General features: G+C 43.4%; 1 protein-coding gene across 9 annotated transcripts in view; it reads right to left on the bottom strand.

Annotated features, from left to right (window-relative positions):
- LOC117249617 (ELKS/Rab6-interacting/CAST family member 1-like) overlaps positions 1 to 20,552 on the bottom strand; it is a 216,466-nt gene that overhangs the window by 70,919 nt on the left and 124,995 nt on the right. The gene's annotated exons all lie outside the window — the stretch shown is intronic.

Here is a 20,552-nt window from a genome sequence, read left to right as displayed (position 1 = left end):
CTTATGAGCGCCACAAAAAAACATCCTTTACCTCCCCTGTACTGGAGTCAAAAAAGATATCCCACTCTTAAAATCTGGACAAAGGAAACCAAAACGATCTGCGCGGCCAGATACTAATTTGGGTGTACTTTAATATCATGGTGAACCCATGGTGTGTCAACAAGTGGAGGGAAGTCCTCTTAATTGGGGCGCCGCTTTGTGATTTAGGAGGATAAAATTGGTGTTTTCTCGCAAAAATATGAGTCTTCCTGGTGGTCAAGTGTGACGCACCATGCAATCAAGATGTTTCTAGTTTGTTTACGGTGTTTATGGCATATGTTTACTCTCTCTTTCTCCTTTATTTCATCTCACATAGTCCACCAGAACAAATTTGCTATGCTCATGTTGTGCGTAACTACCTTTATCTTTAAATAACTGCATGAATGAACACACACAAACACACACATATGTGCCTCTCACTCTCTGTTCCCAAACAAGTATTAGTCTCTGTCTGTCTTTCCAGCCCTCTTGTCTCTCTCTATCTCTCCCCCCTGCCTGGATGGTCGGGCTGATGGATAGATAGCATTCCATGTGGTTCAGGAAGCAACAAGCCGCATCCCATCCATTCCATCAGCCACAGATCTGGCTTGCGCCGCCTCCGAGGACACCCAAGGCTCAGAATTCTCGGAATTCTGCCCCTTTCCAGAGATAATTTAAATCAACATTTTTTTTTCCCACAATCCCACAGGGCTCAACGATTGGCCACACGCAATCACACATGCATGTAAACACATAAAAAAGATGCAACCTTGTATGCGGAAGAATAAATACATTCCCTCTTCGTCTGTTTCTCTGAATCTCGCTTCTGCGATAAATTGTGTTTTTGCAATCAGGTGATATTTCAGGAGCTCCAGTTTCTCTATCACAAGCAAGAAATAGAGTACGAGCAAAGGAGGCTATATTTCCTCTCATGTACCCCACCACTGCACCTACAGATAAGCATGTATGAAGATAAATGCACACACAGACATACAATTATCCAGATACACACAAACACAGACAGGGGATTTACAGTTTTTACGTGCCATTTTCTTTTACATTTTTGCTCCATTGCTCTCTTTACTCAACACACAATTACACCGTTTCTGTCTCTCACAAACACACACACACACACACACACACACACACACACACACACACACACAGATACAGTGGTGCAGTGAGGAATGCAGCGATGAGAGTGTCTAAATGAAGACAGATTACATGTTTGGACTCTGTGAAGACCCACAGATTCTTTGGTCAACCTCACTGACCACACTGTCAGTGTACAAGTGTCCCATCATGCATTTAGACTGAAGCAATGCTGTCAGGGGCTGAGGGAGATGAGACTGGGGTTGGGAGATTGACTCTCTGGGCAAATCTGTTCACTGTCAGACTGCTCAAAGACATTTCAGATGTGCGAATATGGATGCAACATGTTGGGATATTACAGGGGACCTGCTGTGCTCATTTAAAGGTTCATACTTGTATTTTGAACATGTTTACATGCTTTAATATTCAAAAAACACTTTATCATCCTCATACTGTCTGTGCTGGAACACCTGTAAGTCTTCCTTATCTAAGTGTCTCTGCACCATCATTGCAGCCTGGGAATTATTGTAACGGGGTACACTTTCTCCCGTTAAAAGGAATCCCTAAAAGATTCTAAACCAAAATCTTTACAAGCGGACATGCTCCTGCAGGAATATGATCCTAAATCGGGAGGAAATTTACATATCAGCAACCAAGATCACATGTTTCCCTGATGTTAGCATGTAGCTACATGTAGCAGTGTAGGCTACGTAAAGTAGACACTTGCAGTAACGTCCCTGCTTGTCAGCTTGTCTTGAAATAAAAATGGTAGAAACAAAGTATTCGGAACTTCTGACATAGTAACATAACTTTTTTCCTTTTTTTTTTTTTTTGCCAGTCTGGGAACTTTTTGGTCCAGAAATTTTGCCGCAGAGTGAGCGCTTTTCACTTTGATGCTACTCTTTGATACAGGCGGCTGTGAGCTGAGGCAGCTGCCCCGAGGAGGAGAGGATTTGACCCGTAAGCCTCTGAGATAACGTTACCTTCTGCCTTATGCTTAGACGTGGTGAATTTATAGCTCATATCTAGTGTTATCAAAAAAACTTGTTGCACATTTCCAATCCGTTGTTAGTGTAGTTAGCTTATTTAATATATTACGTGAATGTCACTGTCGCACTGCACTTCCCGTTGAACCCTGTTTAAACTCTTAAACTCTGAATGAAAAAAAGGAACGAATAGCTGAATACTCCAAAATCTGATTCATCTGATATAATTCTAGAGGTACAGCCCTGGTTTTAACCAGCCCCTGGTCATTTCTGGGGATCCACAATGCTTCTCTTCATTACAGTGTGACTGCTTAAATATTTTACACCAACATGAGCTCTTGGACTTCTTCATGCTAACTGAAAGAACATTTCCTTTCTACCAGATTGTGAGACACTGGAACACTGACAGTCTTTGCCTTTCTTTTCTCACATAAACACTGGTACATTGTGTGTGTACCAGTGACTCACACACACACACACACACACACTTACACATACACAGGAAGGCTAATGGAACATTAGTCTTGTTAAAGCTAACAGTGCGTCTAGTTTTATACCATATCTGAGAGTTACCTGCCAGCACATGGCGCTTATAAACCCCGGTGATAAAATGATATTTATTCCAGATGCACTCGTCTCATTCTGGGCCTCCCTATGCTTCTCCCTTCATCTTCGTCTCACACACACACACACACACACTTAAAACACTTTCTGCTTGGCCTTCTCAGCTTGCAGAGCTAAACACATGCTTATGACAAGTGCTGGTTGTGGCTACTGCTGTTACTATGTGATCATTAAAATCTGTTTCAAGTGCAGCTCTCTTTTGCTAAATCTTTAGATAATTCTACTGTCAGAGGGCACTTAAAAACATAGTATGCTCTCAGCTCTGCTGGCAGTGTGTCCTCACCAGTGAATATAACAAAGACAATGCAGCCAGCACTGTGAGGAGGAAGGGTTCCCAGTGGATACGCAGCCTCAGATCTGTAATTTTCCTTTCAAGTCTTTCCTTTCTGCAGCAGAATGGAGGGCACAGCGGGATAAAGGAAGGTCTACCAACAGTAAGTACAGAGTAAAATCTTATTAAAGAGCTATCTGTCAGATCTTAATGTTTTCTTGTTTTGGCAGCATCTTTTGTTTTAGATGTTGGGGCATTTTTGCGTCACACATCCCAGAGATTACTTGTCAGTCTGTGTGTGCATTGGCATGACATGTTTTACCCTGGATTTTGTTTAGGTGTCACTCTGTTGTTTGACTGTTCAGCCGTGGCATCTGCTGTTAGCTAGTAAGGGCACCATTCAAAAAATAATAAACTTAAACTTGTCTCATAAAGAGAACTTTAATACCAGCTGGTTCTGCAATAGCCTAGATTATGTTTAATAAGAACATTAAAAAAAAATGGGAGCTAGTGAGAGATCCTGGTTATGACAGATTAAACTGGTGATTAAAAGGGATTCTATGGGAAACTCAGAGTAGTCTGCACACAACTCTCAACATGGAGGTGGCTGAGCCAGTGGCTAGCAGCTAACGGTGCTAACTCCATAAACAGCGATAAACAACAACAGTGCTGACAGAGCCAATGGTGTTAACCATGGGGAAACCGGAGGGTGGGTGCTACACTTCCACAGCAATGCCATCCTGATATCAGCAATAACTGCCATATGAGCACAGTGTAAAGTGGCAGCGATGAGTTAGACAGTGGGATACGCACATGCACAAACATGTATGCACAGCTGGACCAGCTACCGCAACAAACCACAGAGAAGCTCAGATTACAAAACACAAAGAGGTAGCATGATTTTATTCTCTGCTCAGGACGCCATTACTCCACTGTATCTTTACATAGCAAATACAGAGTTTTTACTGCTTAGAGAAATATAAGGCAGCTGCCTCCATTGAATTTCATCCTGCCTCCAGCTCTTGACAAAACTCTGATGGCTGTTTCATGGAAAACAGTTTTCTAAAAGCGTTGCACTTGGTGGACTTCTGTCTTTAGTAAGTGCAATTGCGACATTACACTGATGTGGTAGTACTGTATCGTAATAAGCGCGCTAGACTGGGAAAGGTGCTGCCAGACTGCCAAAGAGGAAGAAAAGCAAGGTGAGTACCAGACATATAAACACAAAAGAAAGCGAATTAGGTCATTTTTAGTCTTCTTTTCCCCGCAGTTCGGTGTTTTAAATTGTTTTATATCGCCAGCTGGCTCTTACAAATATCATTGCAAATTACAGTCGGTGTTTGTGAACGCAACTCTATACAGTTCGGTAAAGCTGGAAAGATTCGAAGTTCTGGGATCAATAAGCAAAACTTTTTTACAACACAAATGGCACGTCTCTCAAACTGTAGCAAAGTATACAACGAGCTAAAACCTCATTTTCATCACAACTAGCCGTCCTCCAAGCTGGACAAATATAACTGCACCCTACGTGCAACCTGCTGAGAGACAAGTGTGTATATTCAGCTTCATACTTGTGTTTAGCCATGTCGTTGAGCTAGTTTGCTGTCTCCGCCAAGTGGCTGTCCATTACCCACCAGTTGGGAACCACTGCTTTAAGATATGGTTAAGGTTCGGCAACCTAAACACTTGGTCTGGGTTGGAGACAGATTGTGATTATGGTAAGCAAAAAAAGCTAACATTTATTGTATGTCTGCTGCGGGATGCAAAGTTCAGCCTCTGCATTTACGTTGGACGTGCTACAAGCCTATCCACCGCTCCAACCTCGTCCAAACCCTCACTGTTTGTCTCACGTTATAAAGGGAACACTACTTTCTACGTTGCTGCTGAACATTGGCAATGGATATAAATTATGAGGTGTAGACACATCTTGTAATTCCTGGGGATACTGGCTGGTTTTGGTGCTGTTTTCCTTCTTCTGGCTGCTGCTGAAAATGTAAAATCCCTGACTTTCCTAAAAGCATATTGAAACTGGCTACAGGCTGAATTACTGTTGTGTTTTATACAGTAATGGTATTGAGTTGTAAAACAGTCATATCTTTATATGAACATTTCACAGGTTATTCAACATTTAACAAGTCTCCATTTACTCTCCTCTCCCTTCCTTCCAGGTCCCTCTCTCATACCTTTTCACTATCAGTGTCTTTCGCACACCCTGCATTTCTCATCTCGTTCCCTTCGCCTCTCCCCGTCCTTCGTCACTCCTTCTATCTCTCCACCACTTCTCTTTCTCTCCATCTGTTAAGAAGACAGGAGGCATTCTTTCCATCGTTTGGCGGTCGTGTGCCATGATGTCATCGCCGTGGCGACAAGGCAGACAGTAAGCAGATACACACAAACGCACCAGGCACCTGACCCTAACCCCAACACACAGACACACACATGCACACACACACATGGGGGGCTCTCTCCTTCCTACAACCACTTAAGGCCCCTCGCTTTATCAGAAACACTAATGCCTGGGCTTAGATCACTCACATATTTCCCCGCACACACACACACACACACACACACACATACACACCAAAGCTTCACGTGTGTGCTGTGTTATCTCTTTCATGCTGTCACCCTTCATCGTAATCTACAGTGTGTGTGTGCGCGCGTTCAAGTGACAGATGTACGTCTGTGTTCATGACAGCGTGTCTTTCTGTAGGTGCATATGTGCTCATGTACCTCTATGTATTTCACTGTGTGTGAATGTTCGCAAGTTGTCTGTGTGTATTCAAGGCTTTATCCCCTGCTCTTGTGTGTGTGTCCCTGTGTGTGTGTGAAGTAGACTCAGTCCAGTGTGACATTGGCCAGTCTCCGTCTAAGACAAACACAGAGCTATTTTAGAAATAATCCCCTCTCTCTGCTCTCTGTTTCTGACTGAACAAAGCAGCTCTCCATTGTTTTCTGTGACACTGTCTGCTCTGGTTACACAGGAGGCTGCTTGTAGGACGCCAGAGTTTACTCTTTAACCTCTGTAGGATGTGGTGCGTGTCAAGCTCGACCTCGTTTCTGTGAGGGGAGGTTTCCCTCTACATGCTGGGCTTCAGAGAACCACATGTGAGATTTGTTCAGACTTTATCGTGGGCATAGACTTTGAGGAAGGGTTTTTCCCAAAACGTACTCCACCCTCACACTGACTAATTTCAAGACACTGAACAAGTTTTGAGTTGAGGAATCAGTCAGATACACTTACCAGGTGTCAGGGGGTTCAGTAAAATGTGATAATCATATTTACTGTAATCATCAGTGCAATGTGACTTGGTTTTCTTTTACACAGAAGTAGGCTGAATGACTTAACATTCTGTCTATTTCAGCCCAGGACTGAAATCACCCTTAAAGCTGGGGTAAGCAGTTTTATTTTGGTGTAACTGGGCAAAAATCCCATAATACACATTGAGCATATTGTAATTTAAGTGGGCTGAGAGAAAACTAGATGTCTGCACCTCTTCTTGGCTCTGATTTCAGGCTTTAGAAACTCTCAGGAGACTTTGGCCAATCACAGGTCACTTCAGAGAGAGGCCGTTCTTATTGGCTGTTCTACAAATATAGATTTGCGTGCACAACCCTGTGGTGAAAGCCTGATTCAATGGCAGTGAATTCTGCAGAGAAAGGTTGTCCAGAATTGACAACAACTGCAAAGCAACCCAAAAAAGGGAATCTGATGTTTATGAAATAAAACATGTGACAATATTGTCTAAACATTTCAGAGACTGGGAGATAATTTTGCTATAAGTTGAGCCTTTTGATAACCAGAGCGGCTGCAGCTTCAAGTTCCCGCTTACGTAGCAAACACAGCGTGTCCCCGCCTTACTGCCTGCCGCTACAGTCCACCTCGCTGGATGGAGAGCGAGCAGACAGACCCCCAGTCAGCGGCCACAGCAATCCAAATTCAGCCAGCACTGAAGAGACAGACCAGACAGCTCCAATTTGCTGCTGGATCAGCAAACTTTCTGTTGCTGCCATTACACAGGCTAGACCCAGCGCTGCCACTGGCCACCAAGCCTGCTGTGACACCTGGCGCTTGGGGGTTTGGTCCATTTCCAGATCTCCTGCCTGCTCTCCTCCCGCTGAAGCAGTCCACAGTGGCGGGGAGAGAAGCGGAGGGACTGAGGGGTGGCTTGTGAACTAATTCTTGTCTCATTTGTGCTCTAATAAACAGAAAGAGGGAGCCAGGCAAGAGGGGGCTGAGCAAATGAGCTGTGTACAACTCTACAATTATATAAGATTACATTAATCAATGTAATGGAAACACTGGGTTACTGGATGCAACATGTGCCTGTGGTCATCTGGTGGCACATGAAAGAGTACGGTTTGCAGTGGAAATGCTAGGGTCTAGGTACCATGTCTAAAGGGTTACATTTGGGTCCAAAGGTACCATACTGAAAGTGTTTGGTGGGAACAGGGCTTTAGACGCCTGACTGAAAAATCAAAGCACCTACAAGTCAGTCACAAAATGACAGCACTAACGAGGGGCGGCCATTTTACCCACAGCATAGTTAAATGTGTTGATTTCAGAAGCTGAAATGGAGCAAAACAGCCTTCTACTTCTTTGTTTTAGTCTAGTAGCATGTTTCTTTCTATTTTGATGTGCAAGTCTGTCAGGGCAAGAAATGATGTTGCAGAATGTTAGTCACGAAGCTCACGATAGATGTGGCTTGGGGAGTTAGGGATGTGGCCATCTGGATACAAGCTGAGGTCAGATCAGCCTCAGCTGTGTTGCCTGGGGGAAGGTAAGAGACATTTAAAACATGCGAAACACCTGATGAGCCTTTAAGCGCAACACTGAGGCCGTGTCAAAGACAACCACAAGATGTACAGTATACGGTCGGCAGTCTATTCTGGATGTGTATGCACTTGATATTACAGCTGATAATAATGTGTTCCACCGTTTGGAAACATCTGTAGATTCTGGCTCTACTTAAAAAGTGAAATTGAAGTGAAATAAAACTGAAACATAAAATCTCAGCAGGGTGGAAAACTTTGCAGAGAGTTTCTGTGGTGGAACTGTCTGAACGTGTGATGCATGCAATCAACTCATAATCCTGAATCCATATCTCTCTCTGTTCTGTACGTCGGAAATAAAAGGAGAAAGATTGTCTGGAATATTCTGAATAACTGAATGGTAAGAAAAAGTGTGGTTTTTAAAACGAGAAGAGAGCGGAGGAGAGATGAACGAGATGCAGGAGGGCACAGCTGGCTCTCAGTGGTAACTAATGCTGCCTGGAGGCACCCACACACACACACCCTCACACACACACACACCCTCACACAGAGCATAGAAAGATGGGTGGAAGAAATCTGTGCTCCAGAGAGAAACTTTTCCTCTTTCTTCTCATTTTCACTCTTTTTACTTAAATTCTCTCTGTCTTTTCCTTTCAGTCTTTTTTTTGCTGGATAATCAGGTGGTTTTCAGTTGACAGAGCACACACACACACACACACACACACACACACACACACACAAACACAGATACCTCTACAACTGGCTCTGGTGTTCATGACTGTGCATAATCTACTTGTACGTAAGGATGTAAAATTCAAATCCATTTCTAATTCTGCCTTCTGTCTTTGCTTCTCTCTCTCTCTCTCCCTCTCTCTCTCTCACACACACACACACACACACACACACACACACACACACACGCACACAGAGCTACTAGTTTAGTCTCTTGAGTCTCCAGAGTGGGGCCCTGCAGAGTAGTATTTCTCTCCCAGCTGACAGCTTCTGTCCTGGGGCAGACAGCCAGCGAGCACTGGGCCTCCTATTCTCATCTGCTCTGAGCTGACTCCCTCCGTCTCAAACACACACACACACACACACACACACACACGCGGTTGAGGTGTGAACTGCTGCTTTGCCTCACAGCTCAAAATATTGAGGAGAGAGAAAGAAAAAAGTAAAGTTAGAAGTGAAAAAACAGCGAGAAAAGATGGAGCTGGGGGCCTCTCCTTCAAAGTTTTACACACATTTTAACACACACCCACAGCTATACATTCAGTATGTACAATATATGTATACATCTAACATACGGGTGGGCCGTATCATGTCATTCACGATAATACCGGTATCATTTTAATAGGATATGAAAAATTCATATTGTGATACTTGCAATATTTCGACAACAAGTTTACAGTTGGTAAACAAGGGAGGAGAAACTGGTGGTAGCGGTTGCTGGATACCCAGAGCTATACGGCCCAACACTAGACAGCAGGTTGTCAAACTTTCTGTGTGATCGGGGCCTTAGCGAGTTACCGCTCAGAGGGAACTCATTCAGCGGCTCCTCCGGCAGCAGCACAGCGTCTCTCCCTCTCCTCTCTCGCTGTGCGCACACAAGAGTCAGTGTCGTTTTGTGCTAAATGTAATGTAAACCTATGTGACGCTCGTGGCTCAACAAAAAACTCCATATATGTGAACGTGCCATAGTTGTGCTATCAAAACAGCCTGTCACAGGTTACAGTGTGATGAATAGAGGAGAAATGGCAGCGCATAAAGGTCCAGGTGGAAAAAAAGAGGAGGAAAATCACCTGTTGATTTATATATATAGATCCCAGGGGACATTTTTTTTTGTATTTGGAAGCTGTTTAAATGTGTAATTTGTGGCAGGTTTTATTGTGTTGAACTATCAATATTGTATACAGAATCTGAACCTCACTCTGAATTACTGTTGTTGTTCACAAACTAAAGAAATGAGAGATCAGTTTTGTTTAGTTTTTACTCAATATTTGAAGGCAAACTGTAAAACTATATCACTTATTTTGTTGCAATTCTCTTTTCTTAAATTAATTATTTTCTTAACTAATTTGTCCTATTGTCAAGAATATCATTATCACAAAAATACCCTCAAATATCATGATATTATTTAAGGGCCACATTGCATTGAGTTGATAGTACCTTTTAAAGTAAGCTTTTCCTCCACTCTGCCCTCTGTTCTTAGACTACACACAAACACACACACACACTTACTGGTTTATGACCTTACAAGAGAAAACACAGGGCAATGAATGCACACATCAGAGCAGGTTTTATGAAACATTTGTTGGTGCTGGTCTGCCATGTGTGCAGCATCAAAGCCAAGACAGCCAATAAAGCTCTGGTTTATAGTAACCATTTACTGCTGCTCTCTCCCTCTCCCTCCATCCAACACAAAGTTTCACTTCACTAGATTACAACACGAGTTATTAGAGAAAATGATCGACACCTACCGCAGTTGTTATGTGCATTCAAAACTTTGAAATTGCTCTCGGGGGCTACATTAAGCCAAACACATCAAAGGGATAATAGTAGGTTGAAAATGCAGAATAATGATAAAATGATTATTGGGAATTACAGTCGAGAATGCCCTGAAGGCTTTTATTCAACGCCAAAAACCAAAATGTGTTTACAGATCTGGAAAGTTTACTTGTTTATTAAAGACTGTAAGAAAATGGCTAGGTGATTAGCATACTGTCAGGCCGGCAGCCAGGCCCTGATTTGATAGAAACTTTGTTTTATCTTTGACTGACACTGCTTAGATTAAAGTAGCCCACTGCATAATGTACAATAACACACCGAGAACAGCAGGATTTTTGGGCAAAATCTTTTGTTGAAAGCCGTGTGTGTGTGTCTTAAACTATAGTGGAAGTGGGTCAGAGACACTGGATATGAATGATTTAGTATGGAGGGAGAAGACGGGACAAGAGACCATCAGAGAGAATAGGATACAGAGAAAGAGAGTGTTAGGAAAATAGGTTAAAGCTGGTGCATAGGATAAGTGTGTGTATGAGTGTGTGTGTGTGTGTGTGTGTGTGTGTTTGAGAGGGAGAGAAAAGCTCCCCTCAAGGAGCTGTTGTACATCAGAGAGGCTTAAAGAAAGACAGCGAGAAAGGCTTACACACGCTAACACACACACACACACACACACACACACACACATAGAGAGAAACAGCATTGACAGGGAAGGGAATAAAATAACTGGAGGATTTGGAGGGAAAACAAATCAAAGAGACGTGAAGGGGGAGAGAGGGAGACGAACGGAGAGAGGGAGGGAAGGAGGAGCGGCAGCAGGAGGCAGAGAGACAAAGGCGGTGAGAGGGAGAGCGAGGAGGGCAGGTGGGACTACGGCATGACAGAATGAGGATCTGTTCTTGACACATTTCCCCTTTTTCTCGCTCCGCTTTTTTCCTCTTAAAAAAAACACTCCCGCTCCCTCACCTCCTCTCGCTTTCTCCGTCTCTCAGACACACACATTTAAAAACACACACTGTGACTAATAAGAAAGGTGTAAAAATGCATTATGCACGGTCCGCGGGAGTTTGCTCTTTCCATGGGACCACACACACACACACGCACACACACAGAGGAGTGTGACTCAAGATGCAGCTTTGTCTTCACAGTGGCTCTTTACAGTAAATCCATTTCTACGCTGCGCTACAGAGACCAAGACATCTGCCTACAATCTGTCAGCGCAGACTCACTCCTGTAACACTAACCAGTCACAGTAAGGGACACCTGCGACTCCCAAACGTCTATGAAAGACGATCTTTAGAAGCATTTTTGCTTTATTTGACAACGTGAGAGTGACAAATGTGTTTCTGTCGATCTACTGTATGTATAGATGCTCCCTGTTGTCCGGCTCTACTCAGTATTCACTTCGGAAATGTCTGAAGTGAACGGAGACAAAATGACTGAGAAGCAACTTCACAACTTCTTGAGTTAACTTAAGTACATGCGTCATGTTTCCATCAGCATCCAAACTCAACAACAAGAGAGTGCCTTGGAGAAAAGACTGTCCAAAAGTTTGTACGATTGATAGCCTCTCCCCACTTCCTGTTGCCAGATTTCCTTTCAAATGTAGTTTAAATTTTTCAACTGCCAATGCCAATGAAAACAATGTGGCAAACATGGTGGAAATATGGCATTTATGTGTGTTTCACGTATTTATTTGAGGAAGGTAACAGTTTCCTCGTCACACAAAACTGATGTCTTCCATTCTATTTTGTCTCCCCTGATGATGTTGAAGCCTCATGCTTGACTCAACACCACTTTATCATGTTGAAACAATATTCACAACTTGGATTAATATCTATGACAAACCCTTTACCTACCCAGTAATTGAGGAGCAGACATATATGCGGACTTTGTGACCACTTAAGTGGTAGTCAGTAAATCTGAATGAATTACGGTATTCTTTGGTGCTCATGGTGAACTTGACCGAGCTAATGATGTCTAGCATGTCCATACTGACAAAATCTATTTATATTTGTATGCGCAATCTAAGCAGCTAAGTCATGTTAGTTCAAGTGGGCAGCCAACAGCTCTGTGGGCTTTAAGAGGTTTAATACATCCAAAGAACTTCTATAAAAATAAACTGCTTGGCAACCAGACCTGGCGTCTAATTGAGACCAGCATTTATTTGTCCAAATGAGTAGCCACACCCAGCTTGTAAAGGGGACTTGGCATTTAATTGTGACAGCTTTTGACTGAAGTTTTACGTTATGTTGAAACTTTATATTATAACAATGCTGTGGTTAACGTGTGGTTAGGTTTAGGCACTAAAACCACCTGGTTATGGTTAGGAATTTAAGTTAAGGCGGCATGGTGTTGCAGTGGTCACAACTGTCGCCTCACAGCAAGAGGGTTACTGGTTCGAACCCTGGGGGAGCCATTCTGTGTGGAGTTTGCATGTTCTCCCCGTGTCAGCGTGAGTTTTCTCCAGGCACTCGAGCTTCCTCCCACAGTCCAAAGACATGCAGGTTAATTGTGACTCTAAATTGCCCGTAGGTGTGAATGTGAGTGTGAATGGTTGTCTGTCTCTATATAGCCTCTTTTACACTGCCAGATTTTCCGCGAATGTTGGGCCGTTTTGCCGGCAAGCTGCGAGCGTTTAGACACACAGAGACAGATTGGCGAGTTCATCCGAGGTTCCCAATTTTCCGCCTCGTAGGATAATCATATTGGCGGAACCCTTTTAGTTTAAACAGACCGAGGTGGCCTTCCACAACGGGAGGGGCTGTTGAAGATTTGTGGGAGGAGCTGTTGATGACGCCGCACGTGCGACCCACTGGCGGTGGATAAACAGGAAACAGCTGATAGCAGGAATTAGCGAGCAGCTAGTAGCAAGAGGGAAACACAAAACTGACAGACACTGTAAAGATGAGCAACTGGGGAGACAAAGAATTGTGCACCCTTCTTACCCTCGCAAATGAAGAGGCCATTAACTGTCAAATGGCGGGAACGGTGAAGGACGGGCCAACTTACGAGAGAATCGCCAAAGGACTGACCAGCCGTGGCTTCCCTCCCACGTCACCTCTTACGTCACATGCTGAGCTACACGTTTTGTTACTTGCTCACGCCCCCCATTGCCCCGAAAAAGGCGCATTCTGTATAAACAAAAGTAGGCAGGTGACATTCTGCCGCACTCCCCGATTTTGTTTTTATACTGCCAATGCTGAAAAAAGAGTGATTGCGCTTTCCTGTAAATTTGCACAATTCCTGTCTAAAAAGGGACTTATGTGTCAGCACTGTGATAGTCTGGTGACCTGTCCAGGGTGTACCCTGCCTCTCAACCATGTCAGCTGGAATAGGCTCCAGCCCCCCGTGACCCCTAACACGATAAGTGGTTACAGAAAATGAATGAATGAATGAATATGGTTAGGGAAAGATCATGTGTTGCTTCAAAAACACAGTTTTCGTGCCACGATCACGGCTGAAAATGCAGCTGAGGTCTTAAAAACAATTGTGTTTGTTGTTTGTTGGTCTCAAACAGTGGTCTGCAGCAAACATGCATGCATATGCTTGGGAAGTACTGAGCATATGACGGGATAAATAAGACTTGGATTAAAATGCACAAGTTGTGTGAGAGTTTGCAAACGGATGTTTTGCTGTTGTTAAACGCGGTCCCCCTTTACTTCAATTAATGAAGAATTTTCACCTGGTTTAGATTATTTGTTCCTCATGGAGGCAAACGAGAAAAACAAAGTTTTCTTAATGAATTCAAGGTAACATGCGATGAATTACTGATATACAAATGGCCATTTTGCAGGTGAAGTACTCCTTTAACTTCACACAGAAGCAAAAAACTACTCAGCTGATTTGGTCTTATTGTGATTAATACTTCGCAGGGGAAACTAACCCTTGTAAGAGCAACATAAAAGCCCAATGATTGACTTCATTACCAGATTTTTGATGAAACATAATCCATTGTTTCATTTCATTCATCATGTACATTTATGTGCTCAGTTTCTTTGTTCACTGTGTGTATCCGCTGACTTGAACGCCTCGTCATGAGCCAACTTTCCCATTAAGGAGGATAAAGTCTTAAAATGGAAATACATTGTGTACATTGTAGTTGTGCTGTAATTTATAACCGTGATTATGCCGTGGATGTCAGAGCAGTCAGGTTATAAATCTGTCCGTTTCTCTCTCCAGCTGACGTCTTTCTTTCTGTTCAGAGTTAAACACGCCAGCCTGTCACTAGCCCGTCCTGCTCTCCTCTGCCTGTCCGTCTACTACGCTTTTATTATTTCCAGAATAGAAATGTAATCGTTTGGCAATGCTAACGTACAATCAGAGGCTTTGAAAGAAAAAATGCATGTTTTGTTTTCTACTTTTTGATATGTTTTCCCTCGTCATTGCTCCCTCTCCCTCTTTAATTGCTGTTTAATGATCTGTTTGATGGTCTGGCACTCGCAACCTGTAATCAACTGAGGAAAACAGGCGAGTTTAGGTCCTGCCGCATCCTTTTTTCCTTTATCTGTTCTTTCTCGCCACTTGTTTCTTTTTGTTGTGATGTTTTTGGGTCTTTTCCATCTTTCTGAACATTCTGCTCTTGTTCTTGTTCGGCTCCTTGTGCTTGTTTTAAACCCCCTTCTTTTCCTGTACAGCTCTGTTCAGTGCACTTAATTGGTGTGAGAGCTCTGCAATACATGAACAGATTACACATAAAATATGGCAATAAGAACAGAAATTACAATACAGAAGAGTCAGCACCATAAAAGCAGACGCTGTCTTTTTTCTCCGCTGTATATTCAGCTGAAGATCACTGGTTTGAAAGGCTTCAGAGACTTCCAGAAAAACCCTGTTATTTGAATACAACTTCTAACTGCAGCACATCTTTTATTGCCTCTATTTTCCCGATTCAATCGCTCCCTCCATCTCTCACGGGGGAGAAGGAAAAATCAGAAAGGGAAAGAGGAAGACAGCCAGAGACAGAGAGAAGAGGGCAAGAAAGGCAAGTACAGAGAGCGCCAGAAAAATGGAGAGAAGAGACACAGACGGGGAGCCGAGGCGCCCTCATTTCAGCTTGTAAGAATGAGTGTCAAAACGGCGTGCCCCCTTTTGTCATACTAAGCCCTCAACATGTCTGTCATGCACACACAACAAATACACACACACGCAGACTTGCTTTGGCACAGTGTGGATTAATCTCATTGCTGGGGGGATCAAAGTGCTTGTCTCTGGTTTATGGCAGCGCACCAAACAGGTGTACATGCGTTTGTGTAGGCGGATGTATTTTTATGCGTGTGTGTGTGCATGTTTGTGTGTGTGTGTGTACGTCTCCAAGCGTTCCTCTGGGAGTGAAAGCTTCTAAGCAGTCATGCTGTCTCATCTGGTTTTGTAAGTGACTCTGTGTGTATGGGTGTGTGTCTTATTTCTGAAGGCAACATGCACTTCTTATGTACGTGATGGGATAGCAACCACGTGTGTGTGTGTGTGTGTGTGTGTGTGTGTGTGTGTGTGTATTATTGTTAGCGATGGCTTTCCGGCTGTGAGGAGCAGAGCTGTCGTTCCACTGAAAATAAAAACTTCAACTGGATGCACGCAAACAGAGGGACGCACAAACACACGCAGACAGACGCCATCGATTAGTTTCAGTAGGTAGTGACAACAGCGAAGACACGGATGGTGCGGTAACGACGTTTCCAGACAGATGCAGCCTCAGAATGGAGAGGTGGATGGGAAGAAAGAAGGAGGATGGGTGCAAAGCATGAGAGATAAAAAAAAAGGGAGGGATGCCAGAGCGAGGGATGGACGGCAGGAATGAAGGGAGGGATGGCAGCGGAAGGGGTGCAGAGAGAGGTTTGAGGCTTGGAGGGAGGCTGGGTGGGAGATAAAACAAAGACGCAGAGCAGCAAAGGAGAAATAAATTGAATTTATAGTGTTCACCTTGAGGCATCAGCCAAGGCTCTCACTGCAGGAGGCTGAAGACAGCGCAGCAACTTGGTGTTTCTGCAGACTCTCTTTATAGTCTAATTGTACATGTGGTGCGCGGCGCAGCTTTGGTGCGTAAACAGACTCAAATTGTCCCCATTCAAGATGCTAAATCCACTAAAAGCTTCATTCTGATGCTCTTTCTTGGCACACAGAAGATCCCATTCCAGTGCACTTGAATAGATTTTGGCATTCTTAATGAATCACCACCCAATACCTGATTTGTCACAGCCTGCGGCGGCCTCCCCCGCACTGAGACAACAACTAAAATATCATATTTTATTTCCCTGCTGAAGCAAACAAAAGTAACGGGACTCACTTTGTTGCCTGCTGCTGGAAACCTTGACCGCTTGCATTGCCAGAACAATTGTCAAGTGCATCGCCACCCCTCTTTCTCCACAGCAGGATCTTTTCATTGCGACGTTTCGGTGTTTTCTTTAGTAATAAATGGCTCTTTTTAAGCATCATTAACGTTATAATCTCCATAACAACCTCGCAAATAAACAGAAATCAGTGTCTGGCTGTTTTAAGGGTCAGAACATTTACTGCAACAGATGACTTCTGATTTTCAGAAGCATACTTCATGTCTGGTGAAAATAATGGCCGGTAAATGAGTGCGTAAGGTGAAGGAGAACGCTGCGTGAATGCAGGGGAGGAGGACATAACGTAAGTGGTTGTACATTCAATATATACCGTGGCCTGAAAGATTGATGGATGAGCGGAAGGAGCGAGGGAGACGGGAGAGGAGGTAATATAATTTCTTCGGGATATCACGCAGTTTCTTTGGCTCCACTCAGTTGTTGTTGGACAGCTGTCTTTCTCCTCTCCACCTCTTTGCTTTCCCTCCTTTTCTCCCCGCTATAAAAAACATTTCTGCGTCTTTTCTTTCATTTTATTATCCTCCAGCCAGCCCCCTCCCCCCAAAACAGATTTATAACTCTTGCCCTGACCTCTTTAGTCTATTTTATTCTCTTCATTTTATCAGTTTTGCACTCTTCTCATCTTCTTCTCCTAGTCCTTCCTCCTCCTCTTCTCTCGCAGTGTGTTATGGTATCAAATCCAAACTGCTGGTGATGTTCACACTAATTCAACTGACTATGTCGAAATCACGACATGTTTGCCGTACATCATTTGAAAATCATTTACGTAAATGGTTCTGGATGTGAGAGCTCTAATGAGTTAAACACATGAAGAGGTTTCTGAACTGATGAAATCATGTTGTGCTGCTTTTTTATTTGACATTAAAGCAGCATTGTCACAGCTGAAATGTTTTGTCTACTGTTCAATGACTTTCAAAAATCTGCAATCTTGTGAATTAGCCTCACGACATCTCTCAAATTTGAGCATAAAACAATCAAACTTTTACACACTGACTCCAATCACCACACTACTGTATATATAAAATGATCCCAACCACAACTACTGCTGTAAACTCAGTTTTCTCCTCAACAAAGTTCTGTTTAAAATATTTTACTGGACTGTCTCCACGTGAACCTCGTCTCTGAGGAAAAGCTGCTCCAAATCAATTCAATCTTTATTGTCTGCAATATTTAAAATAAACAATGTGAGATTCCAACTGTGTTAAGTGTTTAATTGCAGTGTGGATGTCGTGTTGACAGGAAGTGTTTTAATCATGTCCAGTGAGGTAAGTGGTGAAATCTTTGAAGCAATCTCCAACATGATAAACACTGTCAGATAAGGCAAAGGTTGCAGATAGCCCAGAGTATATTTATTACAATTTTCACCTTAAAAGATGTTTTTTCTTTGTCCATATCAAAGGTTTAAAGACGGATGGTGTGGACACTGGAAAGCCTTTTGAGGCACGTTCATAATTTGGGATTTTGAGCTGTCTAAATTAAACTAAAGGACTCTCAGTCCGTCCGTCCATCCGTCTGTCCTTCTATTCTACTTTCTCAACTTCACACTTGGCGGGTGTATTGCAGGGGACTCAAGGAAGTGCAGTGTCAAGTGTGAGCTGTGAGATCTATGGGAAATATTCATAGTAGTGTGTTATGTACATACTGTGTAGTGTTTTGAGAGGGGACCCATGTTAACTGTTACACCACCGAAAGGCATGCTGGGGACAGCTTATTTTCAGTCTCTTGCTATAGTACATTCAACAACAGATAAAGAAAGAGAGCGCAGATGCAACGTTTTAGCAAACTCCAATATTTTAAGCATCAGTGACGTAACTTTCAGAATGAATGTTTTTGTTCCCGGTAACAGCCAGACCTGGACTTCACCGAGGCCAAAAATGTTGGTGTGAGCTTTTGCTGCCAAACGACCTTACTCTAACATTGCTAGGAAACGCAACTAAAGACTAGTTTACATTACAAGCAAATGTGGCCCGAAACCAATATTTTTGCTCTCATGTGAAATAGAAACCTGAATTTTTCCATGCAGATGGACTGCACTTGTCTTCCAACCACTCAAAGCCCATTAATTCTAAATGTCACATTTACCCATTCACACACTGGTGGCCAAGGCTACCATACAAAGTGCCACTTGCACTCACACACTGTTGTAATAGCCATCGGGAGCAATTTGGGGCTCAGTATCTTGCCCGAGGATGGAGGAGCCAGGGATTGAGCCGCCGATCTTCCGATAAGTGGACAACCCGCTCTACCTTTGAACCACAGCTGCCACTGTCATAAGTTGTCCTAAAGTCAATACATATCAGGTCACTGGCATTGCAACTGCTGTGTGGACAGACACTGGAATTCATGTGTGCTTTTACCATACATCCATGTTATTTTCCATGTCATACTTCACTGCGTAAGTGCAGATCTATCAGTATACAGAGTTGGAGTGGTCCGCTGAAACTACCAAAGGCTGCTGTAGCTGTGTTGTTTCAAAACCCATGAGTGTGAGGATACTGGCTGCATGATCAGTTCAGACTGATGTCAGATATAGGTCACTTTAAACATGAATGTGACCAGTCCAGGCAAGAAAATAATTGGAAATGAGTGTTAAGCCCAGTAATGTGAACGTGGCCTATGTCATAGCAGGTATATTGCTCACGACCCCATGAACGGCAGCATCGAGTGTAAAGCTGTTTCGAAAAGCGATTCTTGACAAAGCTGCAACAGGCACTGTGCTAGTATAAATGAAATTGGCTTCACTACAACCTAAACTTACAACCCAAACAGTAAGTTCCAAAAAAACTCCTCTCTTCTTGTCCTCTCTAAAAAATACTCTCCACAAGCCAAACAAAATCTTCTGTATGTGAGTCTTACATTAATCAAGTCTTGTTGGAAGTTACACCTCAAAGCTATCCAAAGAAATACCTCGACCAGAGAGACATGAGAGTGTGTGTGCTCATGTGTGTGTGTGAAACTGACTTGGAGCTAGCAGGAGAGCAGTAGATTGAGGTGGAGATGTGTGTTAAATGTCAGTAAAGCAGAACAGCGCGGCGCAAAATCGGCTCTAATTCATCCAGATTGGGATTTCAGACCCGACGCCCCGCTGTTACACACACACACCATCAGCAAATTCCTCCGGCCGGCTGCGACGCGCACACAAACACACCTGCATACTCCGAGCGCATGACAAACACACATGCCCGCGAGCACACGCAAGTCTGGGAAGAAAAGGAGCATGTGCATATTTAATGTATATCACAAGGAAAATACGTCTCTGCGTGTGTTTTACGAGTGTGTGTGTACGTGTGAAGGTCGCAACAGATGATTTATCAGTGGGAAAGATGCATGTTGGAGCCCTGCAGGGCAGATGTGTGTATCTGTGTGTAGTTTTGTTTGTGTACTCTGCCTGGTTGTGGTGTATATTGCAGTGTGTTCCCCATGCGTGTGTATTTACATGTTATTAGTGCGTATTTACGTGTTTGTGGATGTTTCATGTGGTTTTATGGGCATATCTGTTGAATCTTTATTTCTTTATTCATATTATGCTGTTCTTGGGCGCACACGCACACACACACACACACGCAAATGAATAATATACATCAGGGGCTGAAGATTACCAAAGTGTTGGAGTAAGGAAGACATACGGTACAAAGACAGACGCTCACACAACTATTTTACCCTGTGTGCATGTGTGTGTGTGTGTGTGTGTGTGTGTGTGTGCGTGTGTGTGTGTGTGCGTGTGTGTGTAAGGAAAGGCGGGAAACAGGACAAGGCAAGAAAGCTTGACAGAACGTCGTATTCCAGCTGTATTTGGTATCTATTTCTGCATGGGAATGAGAGTGTGCTTGTGTGTTAATATATTCTACATCTGTCCAAGACGGCTCTGAAACATGGCGTATCATATATCATGTCTTACAGTAACATTAAACCTTACACCGATGTAAAACTGGGCAACAAGTCAGA

Source organism: Epinephelus lanceolatus, chromosome 23 (assembly GCF_041903045.1).
Source record: "Epinephelus lanceolatus isolate andai-2023 chromosome 23, ASM4190304v1, whole genome shotgun sequence".
Taxonomy (NCBI): Eukaryota; Metazoa; Chordata; class Actinopteri; order Perciformes; family Serranidae; genus Epinephelus; species Epinephelus lanceolatus.
This window is presented reverse-complemented; position numbering and strand designations above follow the sequence as displayed.